Here is an 18,499-nt window from a genome sequence, read left to right as displayed (position 1 = left end):
ACTTTTACTTCACAACATTCCTAAAGAAAATAATGTACTTTTCACTCCATACATTTTTGCTGACACCCAAAAGTACTCGTTACATTTTGACAGGAAAATGGTCCAATTCACATACTTATCAAGAGAACATCCCTGGTCATCCCTACTGCCGCTGACCTGGAGGACTCACTAAACACAAATGCTTTGTTTGTAAGTTATGTCTGTGTTGGAGTGTGCCCCTGGCTATCAGTAAGTTATGTCTGTGTTGGAGTGTGCCCCTGGCTATCAGTAAATTATGTCTGTGTTGGAGTGTGCCCCTGGCTATCAGTAAATTATGTCTGTGTTGGAGTGTGCCCCTGGCTATCAGTAAATTATGTCTGTGTTGGAGTGTGCCCCTGGCTATCAGTAAATTATGTCTGTGTTGGAGTGTGCCCCTGGCTATCAGTAAATTATGTCTGTGTTGGAGTGTGCCCCTGGCTATCAGTAAATTATGTCTGTGTTGGAGTGTGCCCCTGGCTATCAGTAAATTATGTCTGTGTTGGAGTGTGCCCCTGGCTATCAGTAAATTAACAAAAACATTTGTGCCGTATGCTTTGTTTAATATAAGCAATTTGAAATGATTTATACTTTTACTTTTGATACGTATACTACCGTTCAACAGTTTGGGGTCACTTAGAAATGTCCTTGTTTTTTAAAGAAAAGCAAATTTTTTGTCCATTAAAATAAAAAAGAATTGATCAGAAATACAATGTAGACTTTGCGAATGTTGTAAATGACTATTGTAGCTGGAAACGGCATAGGCGTACAGAGGCCCATTATCAGCAACCATTACTATTGTGTTCCAATGGCACGTTGTATTAGCTAATCCAAGTTTATCATTTTAAAAGGCTAATAAATGAATTTATTTGCAAATTATGGTGGAAAATAGGAGACTCCGGCAGCGCCGGAGTGAAGAACGCCTCCGGCAGCACCGGACAGGCGGGAGACTCCAGCAGCTCCAGAGTGAAGGCCGATTCTGACATCCCCTGGCTGGCTGGCGGCTCTGGCAGATCCTGGCTGGCTGGCGGCTCTGGCAGATCCTGGCTGGCTGGGCGGCTCTGGCAGATCCTGGCTGACTGACGGCTCAGAACAGACTGGCGGCTCTAGCAGCTCCGGACAGGCGGGAGACTCCAGCAGCTCCGGAGTGAAGGCCGATTCTGGCATCCCCTGGCTGACTGTTGGCTCTGGCAGATCCTGGCTGGCTGGCCGGCTCTGGCAGCTCCTGGCTGGCTGGCCGGCTCTGGCAGCTCCTGGCTGGCTGGCCGGCTCTGGCAGCTACTGGCTGGCTGGCCGGCTCTGGCAGCTACTGGCTGGCTGGCCGGCTCTGGCAGCTCCTGGCTGGCTGGCCGGCTCTGGCAGCTCCTGGCTGGCTGGCCGACTCTGGCAGCTCCTGGCTGGCTGGCCGACTCTGGCAGCTCCTGGCTGGCTGGCCGACTCTGGCAGCTCCTGGCTGGCTGGCCGGCTCTGGCAGCTCCTGGCTGGCTGGCCGGCTCTGGCAGCTCCTGGCTGGCTGGCCGGCTCTGGCAGCTCCTGGCTGGCTGGCCGGCTCTGGCAGCTCCTGGCTGGCTGGCCGGCTCTGGCAGCTACTGGCTGGCTGGCCGGCTCTGGCAGCTACTGGCTGGCTGGCCGGCTCTGGCAGCTCCTGGCTGGCTGGCCGGCTCTGGCAGCTCCTGGCTGGCTGGCCGACTCTGGCAGCTCCTGGCTGGCTGGCCGACTCTGGCAGCTCCTGGCTGGCTGGCCGGCTCTGGCAGCTCCTGGCTGGCTGGCCGGCTCTGGCAGCTCCTGGCTGGCTGGCCGGCTCTGGCAGCTCCTGGCTGGCTGGCCGGCTCTGGCAGCTCCTGGCTGGCTGGCTGGCCGGCTCTGGCAGCTCCTGGCTGGCTGGCCGGCTCTGGCAGCTCCTGGCTGGCTGGCGGCTCTGGCAGCTACTGGCTGGCTGGCGGCTCTGGCAGGTCCTGGCTGACTGACGGCTCAGAACAGACTGGCGGCTCTAGCAGCTCAGGACAGACGGGAGACTCTAGCAGCTCAGGACAGACGGGAGACTCTAGCAGCTCAGGACAGACGGGAGACTCTAGCAGCTCAGGACAGACGGGAGACTCTAGCAGCTCAGGACAGACGGGAGACTCTAGCAGCTCAGGACAGACGGGAGACTCTAGCAGCTCAGGACAGACGGGAGACTCTAGCAGCTCAGGACAGACGGGAGACTCTAGCAGCTCAGGACAGACGGGAGACTCTAGCAGCTCAGGACAGACGGGAGACTCTAGCAGCTCAGGACAGACGAGAGACTCTAGCAGCTCAGGACAGACGAGAGACTCTAGCAGCTCAGGACAGACGAGAGACTCTAGCAGCTCAGGACAGACGAGAGACTCTGGCAGCGCTGGACAGGCGGGAGGCTCTGGCAGCGCTAGAGAGGAGGAAGGCTCTGGCAGCGCTGAACAGGCGGGAGACCCTGTAGGCAGAAAACGGAGAGACAGCCTGGTGCAGGGGCTGCCACCGGAGGGCTGGTGCGTGGAGGTGGCACTGGATAGATCGGACCGTGCAGGCGCACTGGAGCTCTTGAGCACCGATCCTGCCCAACCTTACCTGGTTGAATGCTCCCTGTAGCCCGACCAGTGCGGCGAGGTGGAATAGGCCGCACTGGGCTGTGCTGGCGAACCGGGGACACCATGCGTAAGGCTGGTGCCATGTATGCCGGCCCGAGGAGACGCACTGGAGACCAGATGTGTAAAGCCGGCTTCATGGCACCTGGCTCGATTCCCACTCTAGCCCGGCCAATACGAGGAGCTGGAATGTACCGCACCGGGCTATGCACACGCACTGGGGAAACTGTGCGCTCCACCGCATAACACAGTGCCTGCCCGGATCCTCTCTCTCTCCGGTAAGCACAGGAAGTTGGCGCAGGTCTCCTACCTGGCTTCGCCACACTCCCTGTGTGCCTCCTCCCAATACATTTTTGGGGCTGACTCTCGGGCTTCCAACTGCGCCGCCGTGCTGCCTCCTCATACCAGCGCCTCTCTGCCTTCGCTGCCTCCAGCTCTGCTTTGGGGTGGCGATATTCCCCTGGCTGTGCCCAGGGTCCTCTCCCGTCTAGAATTTCCCCCCCAAGTCCACGAGTCTTGTGTTCGATGCTGCTGCCCATTACCATGCCGTTTGGTCCTCTGTTGGTGGGTATTTCTGTAACGGCAGATTTCCTCCTCTTCGTCTGAAGATGCGGCGTGGTAAGTGTTCATGACGATTTTAATAAGGAAAGCACTGAACACTATGAAATACAAAACAATAAACGATAACGTGAAATAAACCAAACCGAAACAGTACCGTGTGGCGTCAAAACACTCACACGGAAAACAAACACCCACAAACCTACAGTGAAACCCAGGCTACCTAAATATGGTTCTCAATCAGGGACAACGATAAACAGCTGCCTCTGATTGAGAACCATATCAGGCCAAACACAGAAATAGAAAAAAACATAAACACAAACATAGACTGCCCACTCCAACTCACGCCATGAGCCATACTAAATAAAGACAAAACAAAGGAAATAAAGGTCAGAACATGACAGAAAGCCCTATTACAACCACTTAGAATGCATTTGTTTCCGCCCTAGAGTCATGCACTACTTATTAAGCATATTTAGAACTATTATTCAAAAACATGAAATACCTTCAATAATTAGAAAAATATTGTGATGCGATATTTCGGCCATATCTCCCAACCCTGCACAGCTCTCAAAAGCATTGCTGCCCTGAATATAGCTGGTGCTACCGATAAAGCACAGAGGGAGTTTAAGTAGAACAATTACTTTCAGGAGGACAATGCCATGATGACTCATGCGTTTCCATGTGAATTCATAAAGAGATGGCAAAGACTTAAGAGGGTGTGAACGACACTGAATGGGGCAACGGAATGGGCGCAACGGAAGAAAGAGCTCTCTAGAAACTGAATCTTTCTAGAGCATTTGTCCTACTTGTCTCTAAGTGAGAGAACACGTTTGTCAAATTTCAAAGAAGCATAACTTTCCCATGTTTCCTCCAACTGCAGTGTATGATATACCATTTTGAAGCTCTGAGTCTGTACAAATCTTGCACATGCACACAAACAGCCTCAATTAAATCGGGGCATGGACTCAACAAGGTGTCGAAAGCGTTCCACAGCGATGCTGGCCCATGTTGACTCCAATGCTTTCCAGAGTTGTGTCAAGTTGGCTGGATGTCCTTTGGGTGGTGGACCATTCTTGATACAGACGGAAAACTGTTAAGCGTGAAAAACCCAGCAATGTTGCCGTTCTTGACACACTCAAACTAGTGCGCCTGGTACCCCCCGCAGTTCATAGGCACTTACACCTTTTGTCTTGCCCATTCACCCTCTGAATGGCACACATACCAAATCTGTCTCAATTGTCTCAAGGCTTAAAAATCCTTCTTTAACCGGTCTCCTCCCCTTCATCTACACTGGCTGCAGTCCAAACACTTATCAGATTCACCCTCTCCCCTCCCGCTTCGAACACACCGACAGCGTCATTGCATTTTGGTACAGCAGAACTACATTTGTTTCCAATGAAACCCCCGCAGACGCAGTTGCAGTGCGTCCGGTGTGATGAGCACATTGGATGTATCGAACGTATGCGTCATACTGTAATGCGTAGACCGCTTGACAGAAATGGTAGCAGAAGGCGAATGTTGAACTGTTGTTGCATACATATCCAGATGATGCTGTGTGCTATTTTGCTCAGTTACAGTGTCGGTGTGTTCGAAGCGTCAGTCCTCAAATTAAGTGGACACTTCTGATGACGTCTGACGAGTATACACTTGCAGGGGAAGGGGCGAAGGAAGGAATGCATTTTAAATAGACCGCCCTTTTGCCCGGAAATTCTTCACTCATCCCGGGGATTGCGTTCAGCCACCAGTAGTTTGTGGATGCTTTATATGCGCTACAGTCAATTAGAATTGCATGTCTACTTATATTAACTATAGAATTATTAATATATGCCTACTGTATGATAACGTTAGCCTGGCTAGCTGGAACTTCTGAAGAAGGAAAATATTTTATTTGTACAATTTTCAAACGCTAACCAATCGAAAACATTATTACTTTTACGAGACGTTTGTGCATGAGTAGCACAATTTCTAACTTATTTATGTTTGTTTTTACTTACACTATGTTGACTCCATATTGGCTTTGAGGTTTTAACTTTTGCCTGACTTCTCTTAGCGGATGTACAATCATTGCGAATTGAAGGATGGGGCGTTTCAGGCCCTGAAGTGAACATAATTGTACACTCACAAACGCAATTAAAAACAAGGGCTGAGGGGCTTACGTTGCAATCTTCCCTTGCTTGGCTAATCATTTGGACTGACGACAAATATGGCCGCAGGTATTCCACCAAGGGCATAATGCGAGGGTAAGTGGACGAGGGTGTGTCTGTTTATGAGTTTGAAATGCAGCCACTGATTTGAAGTGGATTTAACAGGTGACATCAATAAGGGATCATAGCTTACACCTGGTCAGTCTATGTCATGGAAAGAGCAGGTGTTCCTGATGTTTTGTACACTCTGTATAGAGATATATTAATGCATGGCTCTAGGGTAGAGAGTGTACCTGTCATACAGAAATAGCATTAGATATGTCCACGGAGCAGGGGCTGGAGCCACTCTCTCTTCTGCTCCTTAATGGAGGACCTCCATGCTTCCCATCTCTAGAGGCAAACACAACCATAGACCTAGGAAGTATCCAATGACACCAACATAACAACAACCAGAAAATGTTGAAACTCATCATAACAGAATAATTACATTCATATGAAACATGATTGCCAGTATGGTGTATTAGACCTGCCCGTAGGAGCAGCGCGAGCTTCCTTCTTTTTTTTGCGCGTGAGGGAAGTGAATTCGGAAAAACAGAAAGTATACATCTTAGAAGTCGTTTTTTACATACGAACTTTATATGTCCGAGCTCCAAATCAAATACGCATCACACAAATAAAATGGACGTTGTTGTAGAACGTTTATGTTGATCGGCGATGTTCTGCAATGTGTCTATGTAAACAGGTTTATTAGGGAAATCATTCTTCTTGCAGGATGTTGAGAATGAACCATTTTCCTTCGTGACCTTATTACAGAGAAATAGGGTGCGTCAAATGGCACTAGGTAGGGAATGTGACGCGGCCATAGTCATTCAATGATGTCAGAAGGGATGGTAAGTGGGCATGAGGTTGTCTTGTGTTCTTGCGAACACAGATGTTGTTTTGGTCCACGAAATGAGTCATTTTTTTATTTAAAATGTTGCTTCCCTTCTGATATTGTAAGTATAAATTGTGCACGAATATAACATGTTAAAAGCCTGTTATATTAAAATAAGTCGTTTTTTCACATTGACCACATGCAAAATTCAATAAAATATATTTTTAATTTTTTTATATGAACTAAGACTTGCTAAAGTGCCACAATTCAGCATTTTGACTTGTCCCTCTGTGGCTTCTATGAAGATTTTATCCCACTTAACCCCAACATTTCTCCTTTGTTGCTTTGACTCATTTCTGAATTGTGTTATTAATTCCATGAGATTAGTGATTCATTTTAAGGTTACAACAAACAAAAAAACCTGTCCCTCATTTTAAGGTCACCCCTATTAGATAATAGCCAAATTATAGTGCAAAAGCAAGGTGAGCTGGTTTTTCTCTTTTTGGCAATTTTCCGGGGTTTTGTGGTGGAAAACTGAGTGGGTCGAGCATAACACGTCAACCCTGTTACTCATAGATAAACAGCCCAGAAATGTTTTAACAATTTAAATTGCATTCAATTGCCCCTTCCTGTTGCACACAGCAAGCCTTCAATATAACAATAACATGGTGTGTACCCTTCAGAGGGACCAAGACCATTCCACGGCAGGAAGTGGTGGCGAGCAGTGGTGCGTAAACCTACATGTTTATTTCACTAACTTACTCCACCTTGTTTTTAATTATGTTTTGATTTATAACTCCAGCAGGAGACTGGAAAAGCGGGAAAGCCTATCGATTCACTTATACCAAAATAGACCATTAGCACGCTTAAATGAGTCACTAATGAGAAGGGGTGAAAAAGTCTAATTAAATGTCTCCCAGCTTGAAGCGCTCGCTCTATCGCTCTCTTTTTTCCCCCTCTTTCTCGCTCTCTCTCTCTACGTTGCATGGGTGGAAACATCTGAAAGGCCTGTAAAGTAAACTGTGACTCCTCCCGTGCCATTTCAACAATGCTCTAAGAGCCTGAGAGCAACTACTACCCAAAGCAGGGCTTATTTTCATCGATCTACCCAAACAGACTTGAGTTAAATCAGTGGGAACACCCTCTGAGCCCACATGAGTCATAGAACAGGCAAACACTGACAGGACCATGCTAAACATTGAGTCTCGTGAACTTAAAAATGCCCTTTAAAGACAGCGTGACTGTGTTTAAATACTTGTTTATTTCATACACTGACTCAGTTTCAAGTTTTATTCGTGGTATGTACGGGATACGCATGGTATACATCGTCCATCCAAATGCTTAGTTGCAGGTTCCTCCTCAACAACGCAACAACAATAAGAAATAATCAAAGATAAGAATACGAGCATAAAGTAAATTGCTCAGTAGAATAGAATAAAGATGTTTAGCATAAGTATAATACAGGAAGTCACCATTTGTATATCGTGTGTGGATTTAGAGGGTTTATTTTGACAAAGTTATGGACACCAGTGACTCACGGGCAGTATTTCCACTCATTACCTAATGTTGTATTCAGTTTCATTTTGAAATGGATAACATGAGATTTACGGGCTGTCGCCGTCATGACTTTATGTCAACTGGTGATTGTCATGCAAATAACTGCCTGTTTGGTTTTTTTTGCATCTCCAGCTTCCACACATGTCCGCATCAGTGGCCTGTAGGCTGTTTGGAACATCTACAAGTCTAATAAATCCATCTAATATAGCCTACACCATCACAATAAATCCATTATTGATATGAAGAGAGTGTAGCCTATTTCAGAAGAACAGAATATAATATTCCGAGTCGTTCTTATGTTAGGCCATGACTGGGTTTATAACAACGCATGTTTCACTAGGCTCTGTAGGCTATGGGCTCTCTAACTGTGTTCCAGGGGTCTTGGGCCTAAACGGCTACGTTTGGAGTTATTGGGCCACTTTAGTTGTGATACAAATCTTATCAGAACATATAGGTCTGAGGGCTAGGCTACATAAATCATGTGACTATGATTTGAAAAAGTCGCAGAAAAATGCACGCACTGTTTCTTGCCTTAGACTGCACACGCTGGGCATCATTCACAAGTGATAATATTCTCACCCATCAGACTATTCTCAATTTATCTTGTCTTTACCTATACTTAATGAAATGCAGTATGTGTGAAATTTGTTTTGATTTAGAATGGGCCATTATAGTGCCATCCGTATGCACGAATAGCGAATGGAGGACGTTTTCCCCGTCGTTCATTTCAGCCAGTCCTGTTGTAAAGCGAAAGAAGGTGCCTAATATTAGGAAAGTTGAGAAATAAATATAGTAGGCCTAGCCTATAGAAGGCTGAAGGGATCTTCCTCGTTTCGATAAAGTCCTTTAAAACTCTGTTTTCTCACGCATAGCCTATAGAAATGTAGCGCCACATCGGTTTATAGAAACACTTTCATTCCATGGATGAACTATTATCTATGAGGAGCTGGCTCTCGCTGCGCAACAGGTGATCCTATTGCGCTCACACTCTGAATGCCAGGGCTGTCATGAAGTGTTTCATTTGATTTTCGATAGCATTTGCATTGATGTCAGCGTGATTAGAGGGACAATAGAGCGCTGAGCGCCGGTGATAAGCGACTGGCCGATAGCAAGTTTGGTAAACTACTAATGACCATCAGTGGCATCAGAGCTCAATTTTGGAGAAGCCTAGTTACTGTGACTCAACGGTCATGTGGGCTCCCGAGTGGCGCAGCGGTCTAAGGCACTGCAACTCAGTCCTCGAGGCGTCACTATAGACACCCTGATTCGATTCCAGTCTGGATTTACAACCGGCCGTGATTGGGAGTTGCATAGGGTGGCGCACAATCGTCCGAATTTGGCCGGAATAGAATAACTAATAATTTGTTCTTAACTGACTTACCTAGTTAAATGCGGAATGTGACTGCGGGCACTCCAGACTGTCGGTGTGGCGGTAATACGTTCATCCTAATAACCCTAGACTCTAGTGTTTCTGGCACTTTCTTGCGTCCCAAATGGCAGTGCATTCCAAAATAGCCCGGCCAGTACGTTAAAAGTCTGTGGGTTGCAGTTGTCATCAGCATCAAATTGCTGCTTCAGTGTAGTGAAGGGGAAAAAACTAACCTGTTAGATAGGTAGATAAAATACGTTTTTTTTTTTTTTAGTTCCTTTTTCCCTGTCACCATAACTTTAGTTGTGTTTGTGTATGCATGCCTGTAGATGTTGCTAACAGACGTTCTCAGTCACTGTCCGATTTAGGACATTCCAGATGTTCCTTGAGTCACAAAATGTGGTTTGAGGCCTTTTTTCATAACAACATTTCTACATGGCATTGAACATTGGCCTGTTGTATTCTGTATCCGCACGGAATTTATCCTTAACCCTTTCAAAACTGTCTAAACCTAGCGCATGTTGTCTTTCAATAATTCAATCTGAGAGGAGTTGAATATTTATGGTCCTGTGTGGCTCCTTTTCATAGAGCACATCGTCTGTATCGTGGGTTCAATTCCTGCTGTGGCCACCCATATGTAAATTAATGCATGCTAAATGACATTTTATATTATTGTGTTGCCCACATATCAGTGATTCATCAGTACATTCTGTGCATTTTATCACACAACCATGCCTTGTTCTCCAGTTGCTTCTTATGCCAGAAACAATATAGTCTCCCCAAGTGATCTATTTACTCATTCATATCTGGTGTGTATCAGACTGTGAAACACCTGTGCGTCCCAAATGGCAGTGCATTCCAAAATGGCGCCCTAGTCCCTATATAGTGCACTACTTTTGACCAGAGCCCTATTGGCCCTACTGAAAAGTAGTGCACTATATTATATAGGGAATAAGGTGCCATTTGGAACACAGGCACTATGGAATGATGCCTCTTATGGTATGTTGAGTTTCATCAACACTTATCACGCTCACAAGCCAACAACATCAAATTGACTGTGTATGTAAGGGGTTTCTTAATCCAAGGACGGAAGGGTAGTGGTCTGAATGTATAACAAAGACATCATTATTCTGGAAACTAGTGGTTTTCCAGGTTTTCCAGCTTTAGCGGTCAATCAGAGGAGGAATATTATGCAATTAGTAATTGTGGGCTCCCAATTGGCATAGCGGTCTAAGGCACAGCATCTCAGTGCTAGAAGCATCACTACAGACCCTGGTTCGATACCAGGCTGTATCACAACCAGCTGTGATTGGAAGTCGCATAGGGCGGCGCACAATTAGCCCAGCGTCGTCCAGGTTAGGGTTTGGCCGGGGTAGGCCATCATTGTAAATAAGAATTTGTTCTTAACTGATTTGCTTAGTTAAATAAAGGTAAAATAAAATAAATAAAAAATTGGTGATTAAAGAGATCCCAATCGCTTACCAAGAGTGTCATTTCTGTATTAGAATATAAGTGGGTATACTTTAGAGAACATGTAGCATAGAGATAGATTGCCTTGCTTTTGGTAGATATTCAAACAATCTATTATAGCTGCTAATTTCATGGTATTATACAAGAATGAGGAAATGAACTAATTAGGCGAGAGTTCACCAAGCATAGAAAGTGTGCTCTCTCGCCAGGACACTGTTGTTCAGAGGAGCTAGCCAACAACACAGCTAACACAATCACTTCAAATTGAAGCTGGAAAGACTGCAAACTAGCTGAGCTTAATTTTGTTTGAACTTTTTTCAATTGACATTTTCTTTGCATATATCCATGAAAGTGATGCCAGCTGATTCATGACTGGTTGAGAAACGCTGCCTGTCTCGTCCCAACTCCCAACACGTTCATTACTATAGGACCGCTAGAGATCTAGTTTGAATATTGAAACAATGTTGTAAATGTCAGAGAGACAGACAGCACGGTTTAAACAAATCTCCGATGTTGAAAACAAAATGTTAGTCTAAAAGAAATGTAAGATAATGTCTAGATGCTTTTTATAGTGCCGATCAAGTTTATAAATTGCTGGGCTGGTGAGACAGATGGAAAGGAGTAAATAGGCATTTTAACGTCATAGATTTAGCCGGTGGTAACTTGTGGAATAGACACCTGCTGGAATATGCTTTTAAGCAATCAGCATTCAGGATTAGACCCAAGTCATGTGTAGAAGTGGCAGTTAGCACGTATTCAGTTGGTTTAGGCATATCATTTACAATCACATGATGACACTCATACCCTGCCAGTACATGACTGTATGAGTCATCGGCTTCAGACGCCGTGATTGCCAATGATATCATTCTGGGAAGTGGAAGTCCACATTTGTTTTGCAAGGAGATTTTCTTTAATAACTACTTTCCTCATTACTGTATCGTTAGTGTTGTTCCTGAGAAGTACAGATAACTGCCAAAATAAAGGAAACATCATAATGTGTCATAATAGGGTGTTGGGCCACCATGAGCCAGAACAGCTTCAATGCACATTGGCATACAGTGCGTTCAGAAAGTATTCACACCCCTTGACTTTTTAAACATTTTGCTGTGGTACAGCCGGAATTAAAAATGTATTAAATTGAGATTTTGTGCCACTGATCTACACACAATACTCCACAATGTCAAAGTAGAAATGTTTACAAATATTAATAAAATGTAAAGCTATAATGTCTTGAGCAGTGGAGACTCCTCAGAAGAGGAAGGGGAGGACCATCCTCCTCAGTGAATTTCATTTTTTTTTTAAATTGTGAAACATTAGTGGTCCTTTTAAGATAAAACTATACATAAATATATTCACGTCACCAAATAATTGATTAAAACACACTGTTTTGCAATAAAAGTCTACAGTAGCCTAAACAGCACTGGTGTAGCACCATGGTGTAGCCGGAGGACAGCTAGTTTCCATCCTCTGGGTACATTGACTTCAATACAAAACCTAGGAGGATCATGGTTCTCACCCCCTTTCAATAGATTTACACAGTATTATGACAACTTCCGGGGGACATCCTCCAACCTATCAGAGCTCTTGCAGCATGAACTAACATGTTTTCCACCCAATCGATCAGAGAATTAGTCTAGTACTGAAAGCATAAGCTACAGATAGCTATCACTGCAGTGCATAAACTGTGGTGAGTAGTTGACTCAAAGAGGTAGAAAGACAATAGTTGAATACTTTTGAACAAATTAATTTCTTTAAAAATGAAGAAACAAGACGGAGAGAGAGAAATAGCTATATTTAGTAAAAAAAATGTCACTTTCAAATGCAGATGCAGCTAGCAAGTTTAGCCTACTCAAACACCTGGCTCAAGCAGAGAGGGATGCTATGTTAACTAGCTGGCTATGGCTATCCAACACTGGATCTCTTCCAAGTCAAGGTAAGCTTTTGGTTTTATTAATTTATTGCCACCGGGGCCCATGTAACTGCTAAACTGCTTGCTGAGTGTATTCTGTACTGCATGATTGTAGTGGGTTTACTAAGGCGTTAGTTATAGTAGCTATGTTGACTATGACATTAGCGAATATGCTGACAATAATGTATTAGTCATTAAAACTCGTTTTTCAACCACTCCACAAATTTCTTGTTAACAAACTATAGTTTTGGCAAGTCGGTTAGGACATCTACTTTGTGCATGACACAAGTAATTTTTGGGACCACACACCATGGTACCACACAGCCATCATAGCACTCAGGAAGGAGACGCATTCTGTCTCCTAGAGATTAACGTACTTTGGTGCGAAAAGTGCAAATCAATCACAGAACAACAGCGAAGGACCTTGTGGAGACGCTGCAGGAAACAGGTACAAAAGTATCTATATCCACAGTAAAACAAGTCCTATATCAACATAACCTGTAAGGCCACTCAGCAAGGAAGAAGCTACTGCTCCAAAACCGCCATAACCGCATGATGTTGTGGGGGTGTTTGCTGCAGGAGGGACTGGTGCACTTCACATAATAGATGGCATCATGAGGGAGGAACATTTTGTGGATATATTGAAGCAACATCTCAAGACATCAGTCAGGAAGTTAAAGCTTGGTCGCAAATGGGTCTTCCAAATGGACAATGACCCCAAGCATACTTCCAAAGTTGTGGCAAAATGGCTTAAGGACAACAAAGTCAAGGTATTTGAGTGGCTATCACAAAGCCCTGACCTCAATCCTATAGAACATTTGTGGGCAGAACTGAAAAAGTGTGTGCCAGCAAGGAGGCCTACAAACCTGACTCAGTTACACCGGCTCTGTCAGGAGGAATGGGCCACAATTCACCCAACTGATTGTGGGAAGCTTGTGGAAGGCTACCTGAAACGTTTGACCCAAGTTAACCAATTTAAAGGCAATGCTACCAAATACTACTTGAGTGTATGTAAACTTCTGACCCACTAGGAATGTGATGAAAGAAATAAAAGCTGAAATAAATCGTTCTCCCAACTATTATTCTGACATTTCACATTCTTAAAATAATGTGGTGATCCTAATTGACAAAAGACAGGGATTTTTTATGAGGATTAAATGTCAGGAATTGTGAAAAACTGGGTTTAAATGTATTTGGCTAAGGTGTATGTAAACTTCCGACTTCAACTGTAGATATAATATTTGACCAAAACATAATATTGCTTACATTTCTATACAATCACTTGTTAGTGTGGGAAAATTAAAATCACTTGGAGCTGATTTCATGGTGTATTTACAGTCTTTTATGACCAACAATGAAAATGATCAGAACTTGGGGGGACAAATAAAACTACCCGCGGGCCAAATTCAGCCCGCATGCTGGCAGATGGGGAACCCTGATGTAGGCTGTGCATAGCTGTTTGTGGTTATGATATGAAGGTTTGACTTAGAAAGGTTTTTTCACCTGGTCACAGACAGATGTGTGTTGTGCACTGAAGTCCACAAAGGTGAGAGGAGGAGAGCGCATAGATGCAAGAAGGAATTACACAGCAAGCAAAATGTTCATGCTGTTTATATGTGGCTGCTATGAAAGTGAACTGTGTGTGTGTATTCACGGGTGTATTCATTCTGCCTATTCTGTTGAAAAAAGGTTTCTTAAATGGAAGCAAACGGAACAAAACGGGGTTAAACATACCTGAATTTGTCCAATAGAAACTCTTGTTTGCAACTGTTGATCTAATGAATACACCCTAGATCAGCTAGATGCAGGCAAGACTGTGCAAGGCTCTATTAAATGTGTCACTGTCTGTCACCTTGATTACTGAAATTTTACTCTCGACCTGTGCACCTACTTTGTTAACTTTCATTTAGTGGCTAGGTTGTAGCAACCTCATGATGGGTATAGGGAAAATGTGAGTGTCATGTAGTAGCCCAAACCTGTTGATGTTTCATTGAGCTGGGTGAATGGGATATGAATGACAGTCATCCAATAATGTGCTGTAATAGAAATATGGCCATGCTCATAAAAAAAGATTGTCCTCCCTTATCTTAAACGTCACCAACCGTCACTCGTCTTGAGTCAATAAGTAATCAACCCCTTTGTTATGGCAAGCTTAAATACGTTCAGGAATAAAAATCAGCCCAACAAGTCACATAATAAGTTGCATTGACTCACTCTGTGTGCGATAACGGTAGTTAACATGATTTTTTAACATGATCTGTAAGGTCCCTCAGTTGTGGAGTGAATTTCAAGCACAGATTCCATAAAGATCAGAGAGTTTTCCATTGCCTCACAAAGGGCACCTATTGGTAGATGGGTCCAAATAAAAAAAGCAGACACTGAATATCCCTTTGAGCATGGTAAAGTTATTAATTATGCTTTGGATGGTGTACCAATACACCCAGTCACAACAAAGATACAGGCGTCCTTCCCGACTTAATTGCCGGACAGGAAGGAAACCGCTAAGGGATTTCACCATGAGGCCAATGGTGATTTTGTAACAGTTACAGAGTTTAATGGCTGTCGTAGGAGAAAACTGAGGATGTATCAACAACATTGTAGTCCACAATACTAACCTAAATGACAGAGTGAAAAGATGGTTTGCAATAAGGCACTAAAGTAACTCTGCAAAAAATGTGGCAAAGAAATTAACTTGTCCTGAATACAAAGCATTATGTTTGGGGCAAATCCAAAACAACACATCACTGAGTGCCACTCTTCATACAGTGCTTTCGGAAAGTGTTCAGACCCCTTGACTTTTTCAAAATGTTGTTATGTTACAGCCTTATTCTAAAATGGATTAAATCGTTTTTTTCTTCATCAATCTACACACAATACCCCATAATGACAAAGTAAAAACAGGTTTCTGGACATTTTTGACAATGTATTAAAAATAAAAAAATAAAAAACTCCCATCTTCACAGAGGAACTCCAGAGCTCTGTCAGAGTAACTATCGGGGTCTTGGTCACCTCCCTGAGCAAGGCCCTTCTCCTCCGATTGCTCTGTTTGGCCGGGCGGCCAGCTCTAGGAAGAGTCTTGGTGGTGCCAAACTTCTTCCATTTAAGAATGATAGAGGACACAGTGATCTTGGAGACCTTCAATGCTGCAGAAATGTTTTAGTACCCTTCCCCAGATCTGTGCCTCGACACAATCCTGTCTCGGACCTCTACAAACAATTCCTTCAACCTCATGGCTTGGTTTTTGCACTGACATGCGCTGTCAACTGTGGAATTGTATGGAGACAGGTGTGTGTGTGTGTGTGTGTGTGTGAGTGTGTGTGCCTTTTCCAAATAATGTCCAATCAATTGAATTTACCACAGGTGGACTACAATCAAGTTGTAGAAACATCTCAAGGATGATCAATGGAAACAGAATGTACCTGAGCTCAATTTCAATTCTCATAGCAAAGGATCTGAATACTTATGTAAATAAAGTATTTCTGTTTTTATGGAGTATTGTGTGTAGATTGATAAGGATTTGTTTTTATTTAATACATTTTTTAATAACGTAACAAAATTTGGAAAAAGGGAAGGGGTCTCAATACTTTCCGAATGCACTGTATTTTCAAGGATGGTCGTGGCTGCATCATGTAATGGGTATGCTTGTCATCAGCAAGGACTAAGGAGTTTTTTGTTGTTGTTGTTGATAAAAATGAACAGAATAGAGTTAAGCACAAGCAAAATCCTAAAGGAAAACTTGGTTCATTCTGTTTTCCAAAAGACACTGGGAGACATTTTCACCATTCAGCAGGACAATAACCTATTATCCTGTTTTATTTTTCATCAATGTTTAATTTTGTGTCGTTGTTGAAAAAAAAGAAGACAATTAAATCCATTTTAATCCCAATTTTTTAACACAACAAAATGTGGGGGGAAAGTAAAGGGGTGTGAATACTTTCAGAAGGCACCGATTCTACAAGTGTCTGGAACTCTTGTAGGGATGTGACACCATTCTTCCACAAGAAATTCCATAATTTGGTGTTTTGTTGATGGTGGAGGACAACGCTGTCTCAGGCGCCATTCCAGAATCTCTCATAAGTGTTCAATTGAGTTGAGATCTGGTGACTGAGACACACACACACACACACACACTTTAAATCCGCTCTGCTCCTTTGAGACCCCTCTTTCCAAGTCATTGAGATCTCTTCTCCTAGCCATGGCAGCCAAAATAATGGGAGAGGTGCTGACTAACAGAATAGTGACTTTCTTTTTTACCCATTCAATTATTAGGAGCATATGCAGTATAGAGTGTGTGACCACTTGTTTCTGTGACATGATTCAATGTTACATTTGCATCGTAATAATGTCCAGATAGAGGCCTACCATTTACAGATAATCCCTGCATTTATATTCCTCCCACTTGCATAGAAGATGGGTGGGGGAACAGTCTTCGGTTTCTCTGCTGTTTTTGATTTGAGTGATCGAAAGGATGTTCCCACATGAGATGGTTGTTTTTTCTCTTGTGTATCATGACAGCCACAGTGTCATTATAATTGTGTGTGTGTGTGTGTGTGTGTGCGGTGATGGAGCTTTTAGCCATAACACAGTCCGAGGGATGTGGTAATTTACTCCCAGACCCATGGTGAGCCTCTTATCTGGAGGCTACGGTGACCACACACACACACGTTTTCCATCATCACAATACTCTATCTGGATGACTTTGGGAGCAGACTTTATCTGAGATGTACACCGTCTGGGCTCCCGACTCCATGTAAGCCTGGACATGTATTCAAATCCAGGCGGAACTGTGTTTATTGAAAGATAGGTCCTGTGATGTGATATCATGAATGACGACTACGTGGTGCTGAATGGCTGTTTTTTGTCGTTTTCCTCTCGCTCATTAGCAAGACGCTATGGAATTGGTTGAGCTCTTTGCCATTTGGAAGCTCTGCGTAGGAAATTATACTTTAATGCCACTCAACAGCCTGGTTTTGCTTTATAGCTCAACTGTTGTGCTCTTATCCTGGCTTGTATTGTACTTTTAGGCCTCTCCATAAGATGGATAGAGTAGGGGAAAAAATGACAGTAGATAGCAAAGTAGAAAGCAGTAACGACAGAGAGTGGGAAAGAGTAGAACAGCGAAGGACGAAGAGATGGATGAGGAAAGAGAGAAAGTCAAAGGAGAAGTTGATCTTAGTGTGGAATAAACAATATAGATACGTATAGTATAGATAGATACATTTATAGATAAGTCTGTTTACCTACGCACAGGTGTAGCTCTAACCGCACACTTGACGGTTTAGGGTGTAGTCTGCAACTCTTGCTCACCTGACACACCCTTAATCGTTTTATCTTAATATCGGAGAACCTATCACATTTAACTAGTCAGTCAAGCCAAATCGCACCGAGCTGGTTCTCGGTATGAGGCTTACACCTAACGACACTACCTCAGGAGAGTGATTCGATAATCAGGCTGAACTTCGGCATTGTTGTAAAAAAGTGCTCGTCGGGAGCCCGCAGACAGGCCAAAAATCATCTAGTCTCTAGCCAGCTTTCAGGTTAAAGACCCTAATGTGTAGTCTCGTCTTGTGCCTCACATTTGAAGTCTGAAGCGGATTACACTGATGCACCATTCACTTCCCATTCCCCTCAGCAACCAATCAGTCATTCTAAGTGATTTGGGAGACAGCGGAGGAGTTGAGGGTATTGCTGTGTGAAGAGACTGTGATTCACTCTCTTGTCCTGAGTTTATCCCTCCACAACCAACCACACACTTAACTGATGTGTTTACCCACCAATCCCAACATTGTGCATCCCAAATGGCACCCCTATTCCTTATATAGTGCACTACTTTTGACCAGGGCCATGGTTAAAAGTAGTGCACTATATAGGGAATAGGGTGCCATTTGGGGGCACAGACCCCAGTCATTACAGAGGAGAGGATATGACTAAAAGGTTCTGTAAGAGAATAGGAGGTAAACACTGAGGACATTAGCTAGGACTTTTATGATCTATGGCCTA

Source organism: Oncorhynchus mykiss, chromosome 15, assembly GCF_013265735.2.
Source record: "Oncorhynchus mykiss isolate Arlee chromosome 15, USDA_OmykA_1.1, whole genome shotgun sequence".
In the NCBI taxonomy this organism is placed as follows: Eukaryota; Metazoa; Chordata; class Actinopteri; order Salmoniformes; family Salmonidae; genus Oncorhynchus; species Oncorhynchus mykiss.
Note: the sequence above shows the minus strand (reverse complement) of the source record.